The sequence below is a fragment of the Nannospalax galili genome, unplaced genomic scaffold, assembly GCF_000622305.1.
Source record: "Nannospalax galili isolate Female #2095 unplaced genomic scaffold, S.galili_v1.0 scaffold761, whole genome shotgun sequence".
Classification (NCBI taxonomy): Eukaryota; Metazoa; Chordata; class Mammalia; order Rodentia; family Spalacidae; genus Nannospalax; species Nannospalax galili.
Genome location: NW_008346389.1, coordinates 1,698,700 through 1,721,343, shown reverse-complemented (window position 1 = coordinate 1,721,343; position 22,644 = coordinate 1,698,700). Strand labels below are relative to the sequence as shown.

The 22,644-nt window shown below is 38.0% G+C and overlaps 1 protein-coding gene across 19 annotated transcripts in view; it reads left to right on the top strand.

Moving 5' to 3' along the window:
• The window catches only part of Trpm3 (transient receptor potential cation channel subfamily M member 3), a 559,244-nt gene that overhangs the window by 93,562 nt on the left and 443,038 nt on the right, over positions 1–22,644 (top strand). The gene's annotated exons all lie outside the window — the stretch shown is intronic.

The following is a 22,644-nucleotide window of genomic DNA, read 5'->3' as shown; positions in this document are numbered from 1 at the left end:
TTGAACTCAGATCCCCATGCTTACATAGTAAGCATTCTTATTCACTGATCCATCTTCCCAGCCCTCCCTTCTTTCCTGGGAGGCTACTGGATGAAATCAGTTTCAGATGGAGATATGATTTATCAGCGGACTATTAGGCAGGTGCCAAGAGTCAGATGAAGCAGAATCTCATGGTTTAACTGCATTTATAATCAGCAATTGGCATTAAGTTAAAGCAGGGAGTTTTCATAAAGATCAATGCAAATATTATGGCTATGAAGCCAGCTAAGTGGAGTCTGGGAAACAATACAGTATAATTTACAATGCAACAAAATTCATCTAACAAGAAGGAAGGTTACATTTTTGTAAATACTGGAATTTTGGTTAATGATTATATTAATGGAGAATACACTGCAATATGCATTGTCATGCACTACATAAAATACATAGTGAACAGTAATATTCTAACTCTCTAGAAATTGTCTACTTGTAAGCAAATATTTTCAAATATACCCAGTTAAGTCCTTACTGACTCCTATTAGAAGCTGAGATGTATATGTGCCCCTGATGGAATTTTGTAAGGCAAAATTAATGATGACATCATCGTGCATTCTACTCTGATAAATGAACTACCTTTTCACCTCAAAATCTGCTGGGAAAATTCTAAAATTGGTAGTAAGGATCATCAAACTGTAAAATGGGACTAAAAACACAGACGTACATTTCTCAGTGTTGTGGCAGTAAGTGAATATATAAATGTGTACATTTTCGGCCTTGAGGTCAGCTGACACAAGAAATCACCTTCATCCTTTGGGTCCAGTGTCTTCATCATACTCATTTGAGTATCATCTGTTGCTGGCAGAATGCTATCACACGTATGTAGAGCAGAGTAACTGTCTTCTTATCTTACTCGGTACTTCTGCAGTCTTTCCTTGTCTTTTTGTGTCCTTCTTGTTTGGACTTCAGTGCTGCTACTCAGACTGCGGTTCAATAGCATATAGTATTTTGAGCTTAATGATGGATCATATTTATATTAATAGATACATAGATGGTGGGTCCCTGTATGTCCCCACTAGGTCAATAAGAAAGAAAATGTTAAATTTCAATGCTTTTCAAATTATAGTTCAGGGAATATATTTTATAAGAGTCACTGGGAAAACATATTTATAGTGGAATTAGTCCACAGTCTCTAGTCTTGACTACGAACTTGAGAAATTTACATATGCTCTTTTCGGAGCATATAAATCTCACATTATCTAAAAAAAATAGACATTCCATGGCACTAGCAGAATATGAATCAGCATGAAAATGTTTATGTTACTAAAACATTATGAATGACATACAATGAGTTAAGAGGACATATGCTCTCTTCAGTATCTGCTTTATGTGGGATATTTGACTTTCGTAAGTACTGTGCATTTATTACTGTGCTAGCTAAGAGATGTGTTCTAACCATTCTTTATAGCAACATGAAGCATAGTAAAACCATCTTGAGGAATGGTATACTAGATAGGTTCAGAGAAAATAAGATGTAGAAGCAATATTCAAACTCAAGTCAGGTTAACCAAAATTCTGTTCTCTTATTACTATGGAAATACAATTTAAAGTTCTGAAAGAGCAGAGACTCTGTTGCTATTAATCATCGTTCTATTCCTAGCACCTAGTAATTCGGTTGCCAGTCAATATGTACGTGTAAGTTGAAAAAAAAATAAATTTTCTCCCCCATCAGTAAACTGGGAATTATAATGGGGATTTTGGGGTAAATTTTCAGATATTTGATGTTTGTAGCATTTTAATTCCACAGTAGAAAGCACTAAAGAACAGTGGGAGTCAAAGATGTAATGTAGGAAGGGCTAAACTTACAGAGATGCTGAAATAAAACCTAAATCCTATGAGTTCAGTAATCCAACAGTTGATTCAAGTAATTGAATTGGTGACCAATGAACACTTTGTACCTGTATAATTTCTTTTGAAGCATCTCATGCCAATATCAGCCTAAAAATGCAATAAGTTAAGATGAGAAACTATTTTCAATAGTTCTAAGATCAATCAAACTTTGTATCCCAGGTAAAATTACCAGTTAGCAATGACTGCATTTTCTATGTTGAATTTGTGAGCATGTTATTAAAAATCAGTATAATTGTTCATTATGTCCAACTAGTATTGTTAGACCAAATTCCAAAATGAATAATCTTGTTTATACAAAATAATGTCTTACATTAATAAAATGCTCTTCAGCCTGATTAGTTAAGGAAAAAGTGGATGTCAATTTTAGTGATTTGGGGATTCATTAAAATTTAGGATTCTATCATAACAGGAAACTAGAACACATTCTTACCGAGGAATGTGTTGTCCCTGTCACAGCTAAAAAACAAAACAAAGACAAATTATCTTTAAATAAAGTACATAATTTCCTTGTATATAAAAGCTTATCTTTATTTAACAACCTTAAAACTGAAAGTAAGAAATTAAATATAGCATCTGAATTTAAGATAACTGTAATAAATACTTTTAAATGGGTTTGTTTATGCTGATGATCTTATACTTTATTTGTATATATGAAATCATGGAAAGAGAATGTGCTCTTCCCTCCTGTCTCCATAGAAATCCTCAGCATGTCATTTCCACCGGCTCTACCCCTGGAGTGGCTACTTTAGCTAAAGGGTAAAGATGTGTTCTGATATATGACCCAAATAAGAGTGCCCCCCAAAGCAATGTAATTTAACATCTATGACATGGCATTTGAGTCCATTTCTGTGAAAGTGACTTAATTAGGTCTCTTACTGACAGCCTCTCAGCATACATTCCTAAGCACCTGGAATAATGAAGATACTATAATGCTTAATGAACTGCTCTCAAGAACAGGTACATTAAACTATCTATTGATTTTCTCTTTTGTTATTAGATTAGATAATTTAATTTTAATTGTTATATTTCTCTTTCTTTATCATATTGTCACAGAGTTTTTGAATTTGAAGTTGATAAATCATGAACCAACATACTTTGATTATGTATGCAGAAAACAAATCCAAAGTGTTAACAATATCTATGACTTTATTGCTAATACAATTAATAGCTATTATAGTTTCATCTTCCAGTTGTTACAGATATCATTTACATTTATCTTTATTTTGAACTTATGACACTTATGAGACTTATGCTGGCTCTTGGTGTTTAATATGTTAATAAAAGCTTGAATAGTTTGTTCTATCACCCATTCATGTATTTCACTATAGTTGATTTTCTTTGTAAACAGATATAGCTTATTTTATGCAGAAAAGTTGTTTTGAGAATAAAAGGATTAGCCATCAAATTATTTTAGTGACCTGAAAATTAGAATAATGTGCCAACACATAATAATCTTGGCTATATATATTAAGAACTTTCCAAGAGTAAGACTAGATGAAGTTAAGATCCAATTTAATGTTCAGGTATTTTTATTTGACATATTATTTAAAACTGTATAATTTAAACCACCTAATTTCAACCTGTTTTTTTAATTTATAGATGTTAAACCTATTTCTCACTCAGAAATAACTATTATTATTTGGTATAGTCTTCAAGTCTTTTCTAAAGCACATAAAAATCAAAGGATAACATGCATAACATAGGTTAGAGTTTAAAGCAGTCATTTTGATTCAAAATATGCCAAAGGAATCTTATCAACCTAAGTACGTTCTACACATTACCTTAACCATAACATTCACTTCCTTCAACAGAAGTGCTGTGCAGACCCAATCTTTCTTCATACTTCAGAAATACCTTTTTGCTAGTTCCTGTACTTTGTTTTAAACTGATGATCACAGGATTTAGAAAAACGGGATAAAAAATTAGTTTCAAAATAAACGAAAGAATTAGAAATGGGTGGAGATGGGAGAATGGAAGTGATCTCAAATAATATACAGGAGGAAGCATCTAATATGTATAGATGATGCTGTTATCCAGTGAATGAGTTGCCAAGTTAATATGAATTATTTCAAAGCTATCTAGCAAGACATGGCAGACATACTCATAAGGTAAAGTAATGAATTTGTAAAAGCAAATCTAGAAAGAGGCCCTTTGTCTCTAGACGTCATTGCCAGCTATTTCCCAAAGTGTAGGGCTTTGTAGCCAGAAATGCTTCTGTTTTCCACCCATTACCATCGCTGCAAACCTGGGTGACTCCAGGAAAAGTCCAAGAAAGAAGAAGCGACAATGGAAATCATATTCTGATTCTTGCCCAGTCGTTGTATAGCCATCCCTTAAGAATGTTTCTAGGTTCTTCCTCAGCTTCCACAAAAAGACTGACGAACACGGAGGAAGTTCAGTGAATGCTACTACATTCTAGGGGACGATTCAGGCATGATTAAAGAAGGATGAACCAAAGGCACATATGAGTCTGAAGAGCGTGTGTGATGGAGAGAGATCTTTTAATCAAGTTGTGGGCTATAGAACTTCTCTTTAAAAGAATTGATTTAAGAAATGATGCAAGCACCATACACTACTAATCATGATCACATGGAACTAATTGTCTTCTTCAAAGATGATACTTTTCACACAAATGGAAAAGGGGTTAAATCAGTTTAGTATAATGGATGGCAGCCATCTAATGGGGTTTCATTAGGGAAAGTGAAAATGGTAAGGTACATACCTAAACTCAAGAGGCACCAACAGAGAGGGCCACCACTGCCTATGACAGGTCCTTCAGAAGCATTCATGGGAGACACAGGCTGATGTGGCTTCTGGTGTTCTCACCCTACAGCTTTGGCTTTTAGGTTTTCCACATTGTATATGCTGTGCTTTTAGCAATGGCTGCCAATCAATCAATACAATCAATTCGTGTCCTTATTAAAGAAGAAGTTTGCTAGTGCAGCCAAAATGTGATTTTTCCTTTAAGAGACTATGCTATTCACGATTTGTTAGAAAATTAATCTAGTATATGTCATACTTGTAAGTTTAGAAAGTGTAAATTTATTTTTTATGAATCATATATTTTTCCATAGACACTCAGGCTGTCGTACAGGTGCATTCTCACTGCTGTCATCTGCAGACTACAGGGCTCCTTCCGCACCTCGCTGACAGGCAGAACAAGTCAGTCTGTAGGAATCTAGAGCCTGAAGCATCAGTTTAGCCGCCTGTCTGTCAATCTTCATCAGCAAAGGATGCAAAAGAAGACAAAAGTTAATAAGTTGGGCTGCAAAGTGATCACAACAGCTTCTCTTTGGAGAACGGGTACTGCGTTAGTGGAGTTGCACTTTTATTCTGGCAGGGAATACAGTCCCTGGTGCTGAGAGGGCGAAGAAATTGCACAGCGATCACGAAATTTTGCTGAATTCAGACAACAAAGAGATGTTGGAAGTTGCAGCCAGGAAAGCAGTTGATTTGGGTGAAAGATAGTGCTGAACCTGTCCTCACTGTGTGTGCCAGGTGGGCAAGCAGTCACTGCACAGAGTTCGGTCTCCACGGCCTGTCTGCAATGGGTTTGAGATATCAAAGATACACAGTTCACATCCTCCAAACACAATAGAATGAAATCCAATAGTCAGACACAAAAAAGGCAATACATGATAAGAAAATAATAGGAAATATTGATTATATTGTCATCAACAGCAAACATGCTGCTGTGAGCTAAGGCAGTTAGTTAACACTGACCAAATGCCAGGCTGAATTCTAAGCATTTTTACATGTGCTAACATTTCATCCTTATAACAACCCTTTGTGATTCATATATAAGGAGGAAGTGTACATCTAGTATATTTAGGGAACTTAAGCACAGAAAAGTATCAGCCATTAACCCAGGTGCCACTGTGGAGTGTTGTTGGGTCTCAGGACAGGCACTTGAGAACTGACTCAGAGTAGTTACACTCTACTGCATATTTGGAAGTCATGGTATGTTCTGCTCCAGGAGGTAGCAAGATACACCTTCTCTGGGTTAAGGGAGACTTCCCAGTTCAAATCTTCACTCAGTCTTCCCCAGGACTCCTCCTTCTTTTCAGATTACCCAGCCTGCTTTGTTCTGTCTTTACAAAATCTGATAATGGCTCAGTTATTGGCTGAGACAGGTAGATTCAAGGCCAACCTGGATTATGGAGTGAAACTCTGTCTCAGGAAAATAATCAGCTGTCATATCGTGTGGGTCAGCTTCTGGTTCTCTGTTTTGGGCCCTTTAGCTATATGCATGTCTCTCCCCCAACACTATGCTGCCTTGATTACTGTGGTTATGCAGTAACTGACATTTTATCATTATAAAATAACTTTCTTATTGGTAATGTTTCTTGCTTTAAAGCTTTTTGTCTGATGACAAGTCTTCTTTGCTTCATGTTTACATGGAGTATATTCTCTATCTCTTTACAAACTTTTGTATTTCTATATTTGTCATGTGTTTCTTATCTTAGTTTTGAACCAAGTTTTTTTGTTTTGTTTTGTTTTGTTTTTCTATTTTAAGACAGGGTCTTACCAATGTGACTCCTGCTTGCCTGGAACTCACTATGTAGACCAGGCTGACCTTGAACTTACAGGGATTTGTCTGCCCTCTGCCTCACAAGTGCTGGGATTAAAGGTGTGCACCACCATGCCTGTTTTTTTGAAGTAAGTTTTTTGATAGGTTTTTCCTAACTCAGCATGCCAATCTTGGACTTTAATTTTTATTCATTTGTGTTTTGTGTAGTATTTTGGTTAAAATACTTTGCCATATTATTTAATTTTGGTTTGTCCTATATCCTTTTTGTTTGTTTCAGTTTGTTGTTGTTATTGATGTACTTATAGTTATTCTGAGATAGGATCTCACTCTGCATCTCAACCTGGCCTAGCCTCGAACTCATGAAAATCCTCCTGCCTCAGCCCTCCAGGTACTTGGATTGTAGGTATGTGCCACCATGCCTGACTTTTACTAGATCTTTTATGTTTGTTTTTTTTCCTCCCCTTCCTTGAATTCCTCTACTATAAGGCTTTGTTTTTATTATAAGTTTAAGGGGGTAAAGCAACCTAGCAAAGCAAAAATAGAAAAATAGCCATACAGTTTTCTATGTATTATGAATGTGGAATTATTGACATGGGTTTATGATATGGTACAGTATGACACATGAGAAACAATGTCTGCTCAATCTGCTGAATATCAATCTCATATTTATATTACATTAGATTATAAAGGCAAGGACAGAAAGGGTTCTACAGGAGGTGCTACTTGGTTTTATGATGGCTTTATTTTTCAAATATCAGAAAATAAGTGTTGATGAGTTCATAGAGACATTGGAACTCCTGCACATTGTTGGTGAAAACATAAAATGGTGCAACCACTGGGGAAAGAGGATGTAAGTTCCTCAAAAAATGAAAATCACTCCACATATTATATAATATATTTACACGCTATTATAACACTATGTTATACACTATATAACCCACCAATACCACTTCCTGTTATTCACTGAAAAGAAGTGAAAAGAAGAAGAGATATTTTACACCTTCATTCATAGCAACAGTATTCACAACAGACAAAAATGGCAGCAGCTCAAATAGCCCTGCACAGCAGAATGGATGTGTAAAATGTGAACATACACAATGGGGTGTTACTCAGGTTGAAAAAGAACAGAAACTCTTTCAGATGCTGCAACATGTCTGGACCCCCCCAAAGACATGCTAGGTGGCATAAAGTCACCCAAAAAAAAAAAAACAATTTCAGCCCAATTCCACTTATGTGTTATACTTAGAGTAATTAAATTCAAAGAAACAGAAAGTAGAGTGGTGGTTGCCAAGAGTTAGCAGAGAAGAGAGGGTAATGGAGACTTAGTATTGGCTGTGCAATTTTATTTCAAAGAGATTAGAAATGTTTTCCAGATGGATGTTGATAATGCTTGTACAACAGTTTGACAGGGCTTAAAGTTACTGGCCTGCACATTTGAAGGTATATGCATATGTACACACACACACACACACACACACATACACACACACACACACACACACACAAGCACACAAGCACACAACACACGCACACATCCAGATTGTTACTGAGGTCTATAATGCACTCATGTGTAGTGATATCCTCAGGAATTCTTTACCCCCCTCATGATTTATTATTGTTAGGCTACAGCAAAGTCTTTCTGAGGAACTGCTCGATACCTGCTCTCAGTGAAACTTGAATATCCTAGTTTTAAAAATGTTCACAATCTTTCCAGGATGAAATTACACATCTCTGACCCATTGATTTTCTTTCTGCTTAGTCTACTTTTACAAGAAAGTTTTTAGATTATCAATTGAAAATATAGAACAAGTGTGAGAGACCTCAATGACAAAATTCAGTCTCATGATAAAGGAGGCACTCATTAAATGTCATCAAAACCAAATAATTCTTCTTAGAGAGTCCATAATAGCTCCAATTTTTAAATATTAGTTCCACCACTTGTTTGTAGCACAGCCCATGGCCATGGCTGAATTCTACCTGATATGCCCACTCTGCCTCCAAGCTCTGTGACTAGATTTATCTACACTGCTTTCAATCCCTGGTGAGAATGATGACCATATTAATTGTTTAGCAGCCCATGCTCGATCTTAGCACTACCCAGAACTGATAGGAAGGTAGAATATTTCCCTGTCTGACTGACTGTCATAGCACAAGGAGTCTAGTTTCCTAGAGATTCATGAGAAGTTGTCAGACTGACCAAGAGCACTGAACTAACGGGCTACTTGTATGCAATATGAGGCTCAAAGAATCCTACCCATATCAGCTGTGATCATAACTCTTATCAGGGTATATTACAACAAACCATGTTTTGGGAGTTATTGCAGTATTTTTTTAAATATTTATCTAAGGTAATAAAGACATAAAAGGTACTGGGGCAAAAACAAGTACTGAAAAACAAACTTTCTTACATACAGAAAGGAAAGAAAACTAAGAAAGAAACAAAATTGTGGACTATTCATCTGTGAACATCTCATATTTGATCTGTTTTCAGTTGATAAATCAAAGCTTTCCTAATAAAAATAGGCTAAGCAAAAAGATATTCAGTGTTGTTTAAATTAAATTGTTTAAATTAAATCAGTAATTAGTTCCAATACATTTTTGTTGTATATACAAAGAAAGGAACATAGTAAACATGCCAAACATACCAACATGCACAACATAAAATAATAGGACAGAACTGAGGGAAAGCCTGTCATTCATACAAATAAATGTAAATGTATTGATGTATATGAAATAAAATAATTTTCAGATCAGCTCAGAATACAAAACCCAAATCAATGCTGCATGGGAAATACACCTAAAAGTTATTTTTAAAAGCTTAAAATTTAAAAATGGAAGCATACATGATGACTTGTATCTATAATCCTCAGTTCTCAGGAAGTGGAGACAGGCTTACGGTCCTAAGGCTAGCCTGGGATATATTACAAGAAGACCCTGAGTTTAGCTTCCCTATCCTCGACTGTTAGTTCCAAGTCTTAGGAAATCAGGATCTTTATCCTGATAGTAGTCAATGTAGCATTATGGCCCCACAGAAGTCCTAAAAGGTAAGCTAAGCCAAATGAAAGAGAGAAAATAACTGCACAGGCAGGCCTTGACGCAACAGAAACCAGAAAGAATAAAGAAGCAGGAGAAAAAAATGCTAGTTCTTTTTTAAAAGGCATTAAATTGGAAAATAATTGCTTAACTTAACTAAGGGAAAAACATATGACAGATGGGAAAGTTACAAATCCTAAGAAAAAAATTACAGTGGGGAAACATGAGACAAAGGAAAGTGCAAACCCATCTAGGTGTTTCTGTCCTATTCTCTGAATACACTGGAAAGCAGAACTGAAACAAGCAATTTCCCAGGTTACTACACTTTAGAAAATTTGACTTTAAGGGATAAAAAGCTTAACTAGAGTAATATCTATAAAATATGTTTAGTTACCAAAATACTAGCTCACAAAATAACCCTCCTTTGAATTTTACACAAATTCTACCAAATCTTAAAAGACTTCATCTTTCCAAACACACTTAAATTGTTTCATAGCCACAGAAATACAAAAACAACTTCCAAAGTACCCCCGTGAAACAAGTAGGAAATGAATCTTAAATGTTACAAAGACTCGACAGAAAGGAAGAGGGTAGCCTGGTCTCACTGGAAAAAAATATATGCAAAACTATCACAAATAAAGTGCTGAATAAGACACCTCTATGAAACCTCTGCCTCCCAAGGCTCAGGGATCATTTGGGAAGAGGGGGTGGAAAGATTGTAAGAGCCAGAGGTGGTAGATGACCAGAAGAAATAGTTCTCCAGAGAGTTGGGCAGTTACTCATATGTACTCATGACAATGGTGCAGTGTGCACAAAGCCTGTAACAAAGACAGACAAAATCCCAGCATAGAGGCAAGGAAGTGGGTAGGAATCCCCAACCCAAGCTAAGGATCTGTTGGCAACTGATAGCTGCTGGAAGAGGGAGAGTCAGTCTTCTTTGAGGGTGTGACTCTGGGTAGGTTAATCAGGCACCAGTTGATAGAGCCACACTGAAGGGCATTTGGGGACACAAATTAGAATCAATAAACCTTAAAAAATATATAATGGGTGGGGGTCATGAAATTGGGTGGGGACTAATAAGTGGGGTATAGATACAGGAGGGGGCCTGAATATGATCAAAATACATTGCATGAAATTCTCAACAATTCAATAAGATATTCCTAAATAAACTTTAAAAATCATAAATAAAATTCAGCATACCATAAAAACATTTTATGATCAAGAAAATCTTATCTTAAAACTCAAGAATGTTATAATAAGAGAAAATTATCAGTAAATTTGCCATAATAATATATTTAAGGAGAAAAACATATAAAAGGCATTTAATAAAATTTGAGAGTGTCTTGATTTAAAGTGAAATCAATATAAAGTAGGAGTAAATGACTTCCTTCTTAACACGGTTCCATCTTTCAGAGAGACTCTTCTCTAAGGTTACTCAGCGAAGAAGTGGGGGGAGATGAACAGAGAGGCGGGCAGAGAGAGACAGGAAGCCTCGAGGGGTTAACAATCCTGCACTGCTGGTGGGGAAATCTCATAGAAAGCAGTTATCAATGTCTAGTTAAAATTCAGATCCATTTCCATGTTAGCCCCTTAGTCTAAATTGTAAAATTTATCCTGAAAATACATCTTAACAAATGCAAAATAACACTCAAAATTATTTATTGTACGATTACTTGTAATAAAATCCTGGAAACACTCCAATGCCTAGCCACAGAGAAATGATCACATGAACTTTGCATCATGAAAAGTAAGGACCGCAAAGAGAAAATCCTTGACCTTCTGTAGAGTAATCTCCATGGCATCCTGTTCAGAAAACAAAGTTTCACGAAGTCCAAAACCTTAAACTGAACCTACTCTTGAAGCAAAATTAGAAAATGAGATTGTGAAACACTAAAGAACATACCTGATGGCACGACACCAATGGACTGTCATTTCAATGAAAGATAAGAATAGAAGAAACAGAAAAGACAGTGGCCTCCTCTAGTAGAGAGGGCAAAACAGCTAAAAACCAGATGCACGAAGTAAACATGCCCTGGATCAAACAAGGCAAAAATTATTTAAAATTTTTGAAAACATGACTCTAGATATTACATTTTTTGTGTGAAGTTAATGTGTTTTCATAGAAAACTGTTTCTGTTTTCAATAGGAACATGCCCAAGTGTTTGGGAATGAAAATCTTGATATCTACAACTACTATGCAAATAGTTCAGAAAATAAGGGGTAGTTATAGGCAGAGGACTGCGCAGAAGGTAATTGGGTGTGCAGTGTACCCCAAGTTCAGTTCTTTGGCAGATTTGAAATTACTCAAATTAAGAGTTGGGAGACAAAAGGAATTTCTGGGACTGACTTTGTTAGTCCTCAGAACTTGGAGCTGCATTTTAAAAATGATAAAAAGTAGTCATATGTACTGCTCATATGCTATACCGTATTTCCGATAGAAGACATAAGAACCCAGTTAGGTTTCTAGAGGACAGACGTACCATGGATAAAGAATAGTCAAGGGAAAAAAATGATCAATACTCTGGATGAAATTTTAGTGAGAACAATTGGTGGAATAATCAGAGTGTGTATTCCAAAAGCCAGTCTTTTCTTCCGTGAGAGCTCGTGATAAACAAATGTCACTTTCATTAGATAGATTCCTAGTGACTGGCATTCCATTTCAAGGTTCAAAAGCTAAAACTACTAGCTCCAAGTTCAGTCAAGAGAAATATTTCTTACAACTGATGTGTATGCATTGAACACACAGCATTGATCAGGGAATTCTTCCGTGAAGTGAGGTCAACAGAAGCACTAGAGGATGAATTCGAGTTAACTAGGCGAAAACAGTGTATGAAAGACTATTCCAAGCAGGTGGAACAGCATAAACAAGAACAGACAGGAAGGGGCACGGCACACCTGAGAACTAAAAGAAAAGCAGTGCAGCTGAGGGACAGAAAGGGGGGAAACCAGGCCAAAGAGACAGGTCTGTATGCTTCCCAGCACGCTAACCACAAGGGGGCACCTGATTGGTGCTGCCCTTGCCTTCCCTACTGTTTCCTTTGTTTCTTAGGGTTACACAAAACCATCCCAGTATCTCCTTGCTCATTTACTTGTGCCAACTATGCAACAAAAGCAAAGCTAAAGTGGCTAAGTTCCAAGGTGCTGCCACTGGATACCACATGTGCTTCAAACTCTGTCTTTGGATAGAAAACAAATTAGCTGCCTGGATACAGGCAGATCAACCAATGGTGCCATGTTTCCTCTGTTAGGAAGTTTATTCTTTGAATTCAACATCGGAAAACTTTTTTTTTCAATCCTGGAGCTTATTTATAACAGAGGGCTTGGAGAATAAAGTATTTGGTTTTGTTTTTCACAATGCCTGTGTTTGTTGTTTCTGGCTTCTGTGTTGTTTCATTGTGTGGGTCTAAGCACAGACTTTGGAGGTGGTGCATTGTGAGTTTGGGGCCAGACTGAGCTGGACAGCAAGATCCTGTTTATAAATAAACAAACAAATAGAACTCAACATCTGTGAGCAGAGTGCATTGGAACCATGAAGAACTCTATAACTTCTGGTATAAGAATTATGAAGTAGTCTCTGTTACATGAGGGAGCTTCCCTGATGACAGCTGAGAGATGCCTTAGGAGTCTCTCTCTACCCCTTGTTCCACTATGTTTCAGGAGCCTTAGGTGGAGAGGTTCCATTGTAGATATGTCACTTAGGGTTGGGTATTTCACAGACATTTAATGTCTGTGTGTGACCGGTTGTGGAACTCTGTAATAGTTTCTGTTTCAAAAGAAGCTTCTTTGATGAGTAGTGACTGGCACACTTGTCTGTAAATATAAGGACTCATATTTAAAACATAGTAGGAGATTGCATTTGTCTCTGGATGTGACATACTTGGGGTTTTCTCCAAGATCTATGACCTCCCAAGCCATGTATGTTTAGCTGTGTTTACAGTATCACACAAAAGTTCCCTCCCATTTAGGGCTTTAGGTTGAATTAGGTAACTGCTGGTTATCTCCAAGATAAAAGTGTCACTACTGCCCCAGTATAGTTTGCTGTGACAATCATTGTTGTGGCTATTAGACCTTAAGGCTATGGTTGGACCAGCAATTGATGTTCTCCCTTAATAGCTTGCATAGTGTTTTCCAAAACTATGAGAGTTATCCTTCAGGGAGGTGGCGTCCAGGTCATTTCCAGCTCCATTACTGCACGTCCTGTGTCCAAAGTATGTCTTATCTTCAGCAATAGTTTCTTGGAGGCGATCATGGGCTGTGGCAATAGCCTATATAATTTGGGACATCGCTCGGTCTACGCTGGCCAACAACTCAAAGGAAGGTTTCTCCTGTCTGGCACTGTTTCATGTTCAGTAGCCTTCAGCTCTACACATGGTCTCATGTAGAGATGTTGCATGTGTAATTTTTCGGTAGGTTTTTGAACTAATATGTTTCCATCTGCTTTTTATTTTTACACCAGCTAAGCATTATTTTTATCTTCTCTCTCTCTCCCTGTCTAGCCCTCCCTTTTCACTCCCCAGTTAAAGTACCCCCATTTTCCCATTTCACCATTTATAATACCTGTCTCCTGTGGTTCCCCCATCTCTTAAGCTCCTTCTTCCCCTTTACCCCCATAATTCCTTGTATAACCCTCCTGTGGTGGTTTGAATGAAAATGTCCCCCATAGGCTCCAAGTATTTGGACATTTTGTCCCCAGTTTGTGGTGCTGTTTTGGGAGGTCTTAGAAGATGTGGCTATTTTGGAGGAACCGCGTCACTGGGGGTGGGCAGAGTTCTTAAGCCTTGCCAGATCTCCAGTCGCTCTCTTGCTTCCTGTGCCTGCATGATGATGTGAGAGCTTAACTTCTGCTCCAGCCACCTCCAGCCACCATGCCTCCTTGCCAAGATGGACTGTAATTCCCCTGGAACTGTAAACTCAAATAAACTCTTCCTTCTCTAAGTTGCTTTGGCCAGTGTTTCTATCACAGCAACAGAAAAGTAACTAGTACACCTCCCTCTCCCCTTCCCATTTAAATACTCCTTCATGTAACAGAGGGCAATGAACCCAGGCCTTAGGGACCATTGTGGAAGAGGGGGGTGGAAAGATTGTAAGATTCAGGGGAGGAAGTGCATGATCATATGGAACTAGAGTCTTACAGGCTCCTGGGACCTTGCTCATATGAACTTAAAGCAATCAGCACGTACAAGACCCAGGCAAACTCAAGCAGACAAAAACCCCACATAGAACTGTGGAAAAGGCAGCAGGCCCCAATCTTAGCTAAAGAACTATTGGGCAGCTGATTACTACTAGGTGATTCGGAAGAGCTGATCTTCTTTAAAGAAGTGACTAGATAGGCTGGCCAGACCCCGGGGCATGAACTTCCACTGAGGACACATCATGGACACTAACTTGACTTGATAGGCCTTAACATATGACAGAACGCATAAAATTCAATGGGGGAGCTATGGAAGGGTACTGATGGGTTAGGAGGTATAAAGATGATTAAGATGTTGTTTATGAAATACACAAAAACTCAATAAAAAAATCAAATAAGGAGAAATAAATCTTTATTGGGCAGGAGAGAACTATATACATGTTTTTTTCTAGTTTTATCCTAAGTAGTCAATGCCAGATGATCTAAAGATCTTACCTCGTTATGATTTAATATTATAATAAAAAAAAAGAATTATGAAGTACCAGAAGTCTTAGGGTTTGCTAAGATGCATTAAAGCTTTTTGAGTTTGTTTTGTTTTGCTTTTATTTTTTTGAGATAGGGTCTCATTATATAGACCAAGCTGACCTCACATTCATGAACCTCCCGCCTCAGTGCTGGGATTGCAGAAATGTACTAGTAGATCTAACCTTACTAACACATTTTAGATACTCTGTGTGGGAAGAATATGCATGTAAGAACCCAAGGGAAAATTGACATGTATACCTTTTTCTTTACTTCTGTACTTCTTTACTTCTGAGGTTTATAGGCTAAATCATAAGGTATAGTGACTACTGAACTGATTATAGGCACAGCCTCCACACTGGACTTACTTCTGAGGAGACTCAAGGGCTCCCAGTTCATACCATTTAGCCCAGCCTGGACTCTTGTCTCCAAGACTGGAGCTGCCTGAACTGGCTTTGGATTCCAAAAGCACTTAATAATCAGAGTTTGCTCAATCACTCATTGCTTAAGCAGCTTCTATACCAACATGTCATCCATTACAATGCAAGGCAAATAGGTGTCATTGAGGAAATCCAGCAGGCCACACTTTTCTTTCACATTCCAAATTTCTTGAAACCTTTGTAAGAAGGAAAGATATTTTGGTTGCTATCTAGCTGCACCATGTTTATAAAAATAAATATACCAGACTAATATTTGTTCCTTCTGTAGACCTGGCAAGAGTGATGAGTTGGAAGATGGAGTGATTGTGATTTATTTTGATTCTGAGACTATGTCTATTCTCCATGTACTAATGAAAAAGAGTCCTAGTATCACTGTACTTTTCAGAATGAGACAACCTTGAAGACTAAATGGCAGATATACATTTTGTTGTTGACTTCTTGTTAACTATAAGGATCTTAGTCAATGAAGTCAAGGGCAAGACCTGTTCCTTTACGGTGGCAGATGATTGTTAAAAAGTAGCAAACTCTGTTTAATTACCTGGAGAACTAATCAGACTAGGTAAGTTTGACTATGAAACCCCAAAGGAAAGAAAACAAATTAAAAAAGGAAAATCTGAATTTATCTATATCCCAATGGGATTAAGAAAGAATTCTTTCTGTTGTATGTATACACTTTAAAATTTATCTTTCAATTGAAAGCTTACCTTAGAGGATTCCCTTTGTACTTTGGAATGGGCTTGAAAACAACACTGGCACTTTGTTTCTAAAGCTTAGCAGTTCTTCAAGATGGATAAAGAAAATCTAATGACTAACAGGTGGTAGAATTCAACATTTCAACCTGAATATTCAGCCAAACCAAATCTCCAGGCTCTGAATTATAAACTCATTCCATTTGACTTGATTTTTAGAGTCACATTGAGCCCAAACCAACTTATGTGTATTGAATTCATTGCTTTGAACTGAACAGTCGACTGTTTACTTGTTCTCAATGGAATACATTATGATGAGAGATCACTTCCTGTTTGTCCTGGAGGGGCTTCCCTGGCCTGAAAGAAGTCATAATTTGGGTCAGTCCCTCTCTGCAGGGCCTATTCCTGACAGTGTCTTTAGGACAAAAGAGATCTGAAACACCAAGCTGTCAGTCTATGAAACTAAAGGCTTGGCACAGCCCCTGTCTTTGCAGAGGGCCGTGGCTTTGAAAACCGCCTGTGTGCTGCTGTCCTTTCCCCCACTGACTCCTGATGAGGCACACTGGGAAGTTCACATGCTCCAGGAGCCAAGGCAAGGCTCCCCCACGTGGATATTTTAGACCATCAGTGGGAGGACTGCCCAGAAAGTGTTGCACCTTCTTCTGGGGTGGCAATGGAAGGTGTTGAAGAATAAAAATAACCCTGGATCAGCACATGAGTCAATTGCTGTATTTATTCATTCTTCTGTTAGGGAACAAAAACTTAAAATGCCACCTTGCCGAAAATAACGAGCAATTAAAGCATACAAATCCATGATACTACCCGTGGCAGCCAAGTATCCTCAAGAAGCCTCATTATGGGAGGAATAATAACCTGGAGGTACACTGGGGTTTCCAGTCTTTAACTTCCCCTCACATTACCTATTTAATTCCTTACTCTTTTGCATTTGAAAAACTCAGGTTCACCCAGAGCAATGCTACTACTGCATGTCATTTCTAGTCATTTTCGGAAGAAGAAATGACAGTGTTCTGTCCTGCTGAAGTCGTAGGTTGCTAAACTCTGGGATGAGCTGCTACCTAGAGGATTTGGAATGAGAATGATTGTCTGTCCAAAGACTACCCTATTCAACAGTCTGGAAAAAATCAATTCTACTGAGTGCACACCTGAAATCTACTTCAGAGGTGATGGGCAGCAAATTACCAGGTCACCTATGTAATTCTTCCTTGCTAGTGAGGCCCTACAAGGGGCAGGCAGATCTGCTTCTTCATCTTAGCCAAATGCTTTCATCCTAGTGCTTTCCCTGAAAGACAGTTAGAATCCAAGAAAAATGGAAAAGTCATCTTGACATGAAATTGAACAGGACTAGAAGCCTATAGGAGGTGGTGACTGTCTAGCACAAATAAGGGGCTTTGCTAGACCTTGCCTGGTAAATCTGCCAGGCCTCCACAACAGTGCCTCATGTAGAGAAGGGATGCAATAAAAAAAAAATAACGGAAAATATGAAAATGATGAGTATACTGAGCAGTCTTTCAGAGGTCAGGAGGGGAGAAAATGTAGGCATTGCAAAATAAAGGTAAACCAGTTAGTTCTAGGACCTCAAACTATAATAGTTAAAATATGCATCTCACAGTCCTATAGTGTGAGTTCCTTGGGTAAGTGGTGTTTCTTATAGGAATGTAAACAGTAGGAGGCAGAAGGAAAGGAACATATTAGAGGAGAACTAGAAAACAGTGGTGGGGAAGAAAATGGCGGAACAAAGAACTTTTAGGGCAGTGAAGTTATCATATACAATGCACTGTAGTGGTTGATACGTCTTTCTGCACTGTCTGAATCCTTGTAATATGCAACCCCAGGAGTGGGCACTAATGCAAACTGTATGGACTTGAAGGATAATGGCGTATCACTATGGATTCATCAGATGTCACAAATGTTAGGTATCGTGGGGGTGTGACTAACAGAGTAGGTCATGAGTGTATAGTGACAGGATGCACATGACAAATAAATTTTGCATGAATGTAGAATTTCCCTACAAATAAAATCTTTAAATAGTGATGGTGATACAAATAACATCTTGCAAAAGAGGTATGGAAAGCTAAGATATACTATCAAGGCAGAGGTTATAGAGAATGCAGACAGAGGGCACAATTGAAAAAAATGTTTTTTATAACCCAAGAGCAATAGGAACAGACTTGAAAACATACGGACAAGCTATTTCATATTACTGTGTGGGCTGCAGATCAGGGACAATCTATTGTGAATCTTGGGTGATTTTGTCATATGACTCCTGCTTCAGAGATGAAACCACAACAATAGATCAGGACTGACAGCAGTTCACCCAAGAAATAAAAAAAGAGTGAGATATCTTAGAGAAATCCATTGGTCCTCCAGGAACTTTATGTAAGTGAGGAATCCTCAAATTAACTACTAGGCTATGAAGATCACCTGACATCTGCAAAGCAAGCCAGTCTCTGTTCTTAATGGGAAGAACAGGCTTGTGAATTTGTCTCTGATTTTCAAGTTAAAGAACAGTCCCATTAAAGAACCTGAAAGATGTCAGATTTCGAGAAGAGAGAAGGAAATTTTAAAAGCTTTAAAACTAGTTAATATTAATAAGTGGAGTGTGCAGGAGATACAAAATAAATAATTGCTGAAGTCCTAAGGTAGTTTTGAGCTTTCATTGGAAAGGCATATTGTCTGTCAGTCTTGTATGATGGCAGCATCAAGCCACACTCCCACCATACCAAACTAATGCACAGAGCATTAAACAGAAAACAATGACTTTGACCAGCAGGAGCCCTCCCACCAAGAGGAGAAACAGGAGGTATACACCTATATTAAGGGGATGTTCATGTCTGTTTGGAAATTTGTTCTGATTTGTGAAAAAGTATGACAACCCTAAAAATCTCCTGAACTCCTACATCTACCTCTTAGAGCCAAAAAACATCAGAAGAAACTTTAATCCGCAGTTCTAGTAACTGAAATCCAAGATTGCAAATGTTAAAGCTTTGGAAATAATTTAACTAGATAGCGAATAAGCCAACAGAGTACAACACCACTTAAAGTCACTGTTAAGGCAAAAAGCAAAATAATCCAAATAAACTATTGAAATGGAAAATATTCAGTGAGTTGACTCAAAGGTGAAATTGTATTTCAACCAGTGATTCTCTGTTGGTATTTAATACAATCGGAATGCCATGCTTTTGGCTATAAATGTAAGGGGAATCATGTATTTAACATCCTAGTTTGTTTTATCCATCACAAGCCAACAAGTACACCTGAGTGTCCTGTTTACTTGGTTTGGCTTTGGGACTTTACTAGCCTTGGGCGTGGATACAGTAAGTCTTTTGATGTCATTAAAGAGCAGGGGACATGTGAAACACCTTGCTATATCAGCTTTCTCATAACCTCTAACTGCCATATTGGGTCTGTGCATTATGTCACCTAAGTCTTTACCCACCTGAGTTTATGTCTGCAGATCAAAGTTCTTAACCCCTTAAAATAATGTGCAGAATTCTAGCTCTGCACATATGTGAATATATTCTTAGTCTTTCTAGAGAAAAGATACCATCAGCTATGCACAGTCAGAACCTGAAAAGGTTCACAAGGACCTTTCGTTAATTCAACAGCGCTGTGCCCTCAGTGGATGAAACACTGGTTCTGTGATTATGAAGTGAATAAGAAACAGTAATTGCCTTTAAGCAGTTCTCTGTCCTCGCAGGAAAACAAACCTAAGTCAATTTTTAAAATGAGTCTGCATTACAGTAAAAAGACACATAGAGCTAATGGATCCAGGGAATTAAAGAGAAAAAAGAGACTAGAAATGGTGGCCATTAGGGACCAAAGTTATGACACCAAATATGATAGTCAAGAGAACTTCAAAACAGTTAAGCAGTACTTGTGAATCTGTGCATATAGGGCAGACCATGATTAGGTTTTGCAGGTTTATTTTTTGAGCAATCATTTTTTGAAGAGCTGGGCATGCTGTGCTCATTCACCATCTTGCCCACACATGTGGAAAGAAGCTAGAAACCTCTGACACAGCTAATTAAAACAAATGAATCTGATTGTGGCATTGTGAAGAGGTGGGCAAGCAACATCTTACACTTCGTTGGTTAATAGATTCGTCCACAGCCTAATTGGGGGTGGGGGGTGTCAAAAATATGCTACCAGATAGTTTTGGTAACTATTACAAGGGCACTGGATATGTAATGGTGACAAATTAAAAAAAAATTATAAAAATCTATCCAGCTATGTATACCATGCCTGGGTATATACCCAAAAGATGCTAAGTCAGCATACCACAGATATGTGCACATCCATGTTCACTGCAGCACTATTCACAATTGCCAAGTTGGGAAATCAGCCTAGGTGTCTATCAGCAGAGGAATGAATGAAAAATCTGTAGCATATATTCTCAATGGAATTTTATTCAGCTATAAAGAATGAAATTATGCTATTTGCAAGAAAATAAATGTAGCTGGAAATCATCCTAGTAAGTGAAATAAGTCAGACTTGGACAACTATTTCATGTTTTCTGTCATTTGTGGATCCTAGATTTTATATAGATACATAAAGTCATGCATGTAGACAGGACATGAAAATGGAAATGATAGCCTTTGGGAATTCATTGGAATGATGGGGGAAGGGAGGCCATGGAAGGTGATGATGAGCACGGTCAAATACATGACAGATTTATATGAAAATGTCTTTATGAAACCTGTCACTATGTACACTGAGTATATGTCAATAGAGATAAATAAATTCAGTATCTTCAGTTTGGAGTGCAAGTTGGTAAGAATTTTATTTTAAAAAACAGCATATCTCTGTGATATGGAGGCAACCCTGGTCTACATAGTGAGTTCTAGACCAACTGGGGCTACAGGGAGACCGTATCTCAAAAGGCCAAATAATAAAATAAATAAAATAAGCATCTAGTCAGCAGGCTTTTAGGAAAGATAAGAGTTAAAAGCAGAAAATGACCCCTCTCTCTTCTGTTTTATACCTGACCTGATCTAGGGAAAACCTGAACTTCTGATTTGAATGTGTTCTTGAATAAATTAAAACTGGCAAGGATGGTTCAGAAAGCTAATTTGATTCTCTAACCTTGGGAAATGCTGACTTTAAAAAAAAAAAATGGCACTTATGTGTTGTGAGTGCAACCACAGAGAGTCCTGGGCTAGTTTTCTACCAAGTATAAGACAGGAGAACACTGATAAGACTGCAAATGAGAGAGAGAGAGAGAGAGAGAGAGAGAGAGAGAGAGAGAATATCATAGAAGTCTGTGTGCTCTGATTTCTGCAGAGTGCCCATGTGCCTGGTGACTGCTCATCTGCTCATGTGCCCTGTCCCCATGGCCACATAAAGTACCTGTACACACACTGAACAAAGATGGAGAACAAGCTCCATGGGAAGCAAGGAGGAGCTTAAAGACGACTATCCTGGCTGGGTTCCACGTTTCCTATCGATCAGCTGGGTTAACTGAATTGTCTGCTGTTTCTTTGTTTCTCCCATGCAAAGCAGCTGGAGGTTTATTAAACAGGATGTGCAGAGAAAGCCGACTCAGCAGGACTTTAGCTAATGCACGTGTTTAATGGCAGGTTGTGGAAAGAGCAGTGCTTTATGACTTGCTAGAGAGCCCTGGATGCTGAGTAAGCTGTCAAAGTCTCCCTGAGGACTAAGGTGGGCTGGAAGAGGAAAAGAGGAAATAATGAAGAAAATTTTCCCTGGACCTGTGTTGGAAACGGAAAATGTAAAAGCATGTACTTGCCAAACAGAGAACAGAAGGCAGAGCCAAACACAGGAAGCAGCATAGACCTGTGTGTAGTTTTAAAAAACTGAATTAAATTTAAGTTATTTTTGTGGGTCTTTGGAGAAATAAGAAATAAAGCCCAAATCAGGTAGCTCTCAAGCCAGGACTCACAGAATGATGGATGACCGCAGGCTTTCTTGTTGTACACACTTAGGTCAATTCCTCAGGTCTGTAGCATAGCAACTGGGATTACTAACACTGCCCAAGGTGTTTTGTGTTAACTGCTGTCTTCTGAGCATGTCTTATGCAATAGGTATTAAACTTTGCATGATAGACTTAAGTATTAATATTTTGTCCAAGGTTATTTAGTCAATAGCCGAGGCAGGATTTCAGCTCAGGTTTGCTTGACTCTGGATTCCAGTGTTTTTCTCTCCCTGACTGTACCCATTTGTGTGGTTTAAGAATCAGAGGACTCTGTCAGTGTGCATGCTGGGTCCCCATGGCTGAACTCAAAGAATTTGTTCATGTTGCCAGTGTTGAAGCCCCAAATCTAAGACCTACTCTTGATTGCTTTCATTCTTGCTGTGGCTAAAAGCACAGTCCTTGTAGCATGAGGAGTTCAGGGACTCATAATCTCTTATAATGAATGGTCTCAGTCCCTT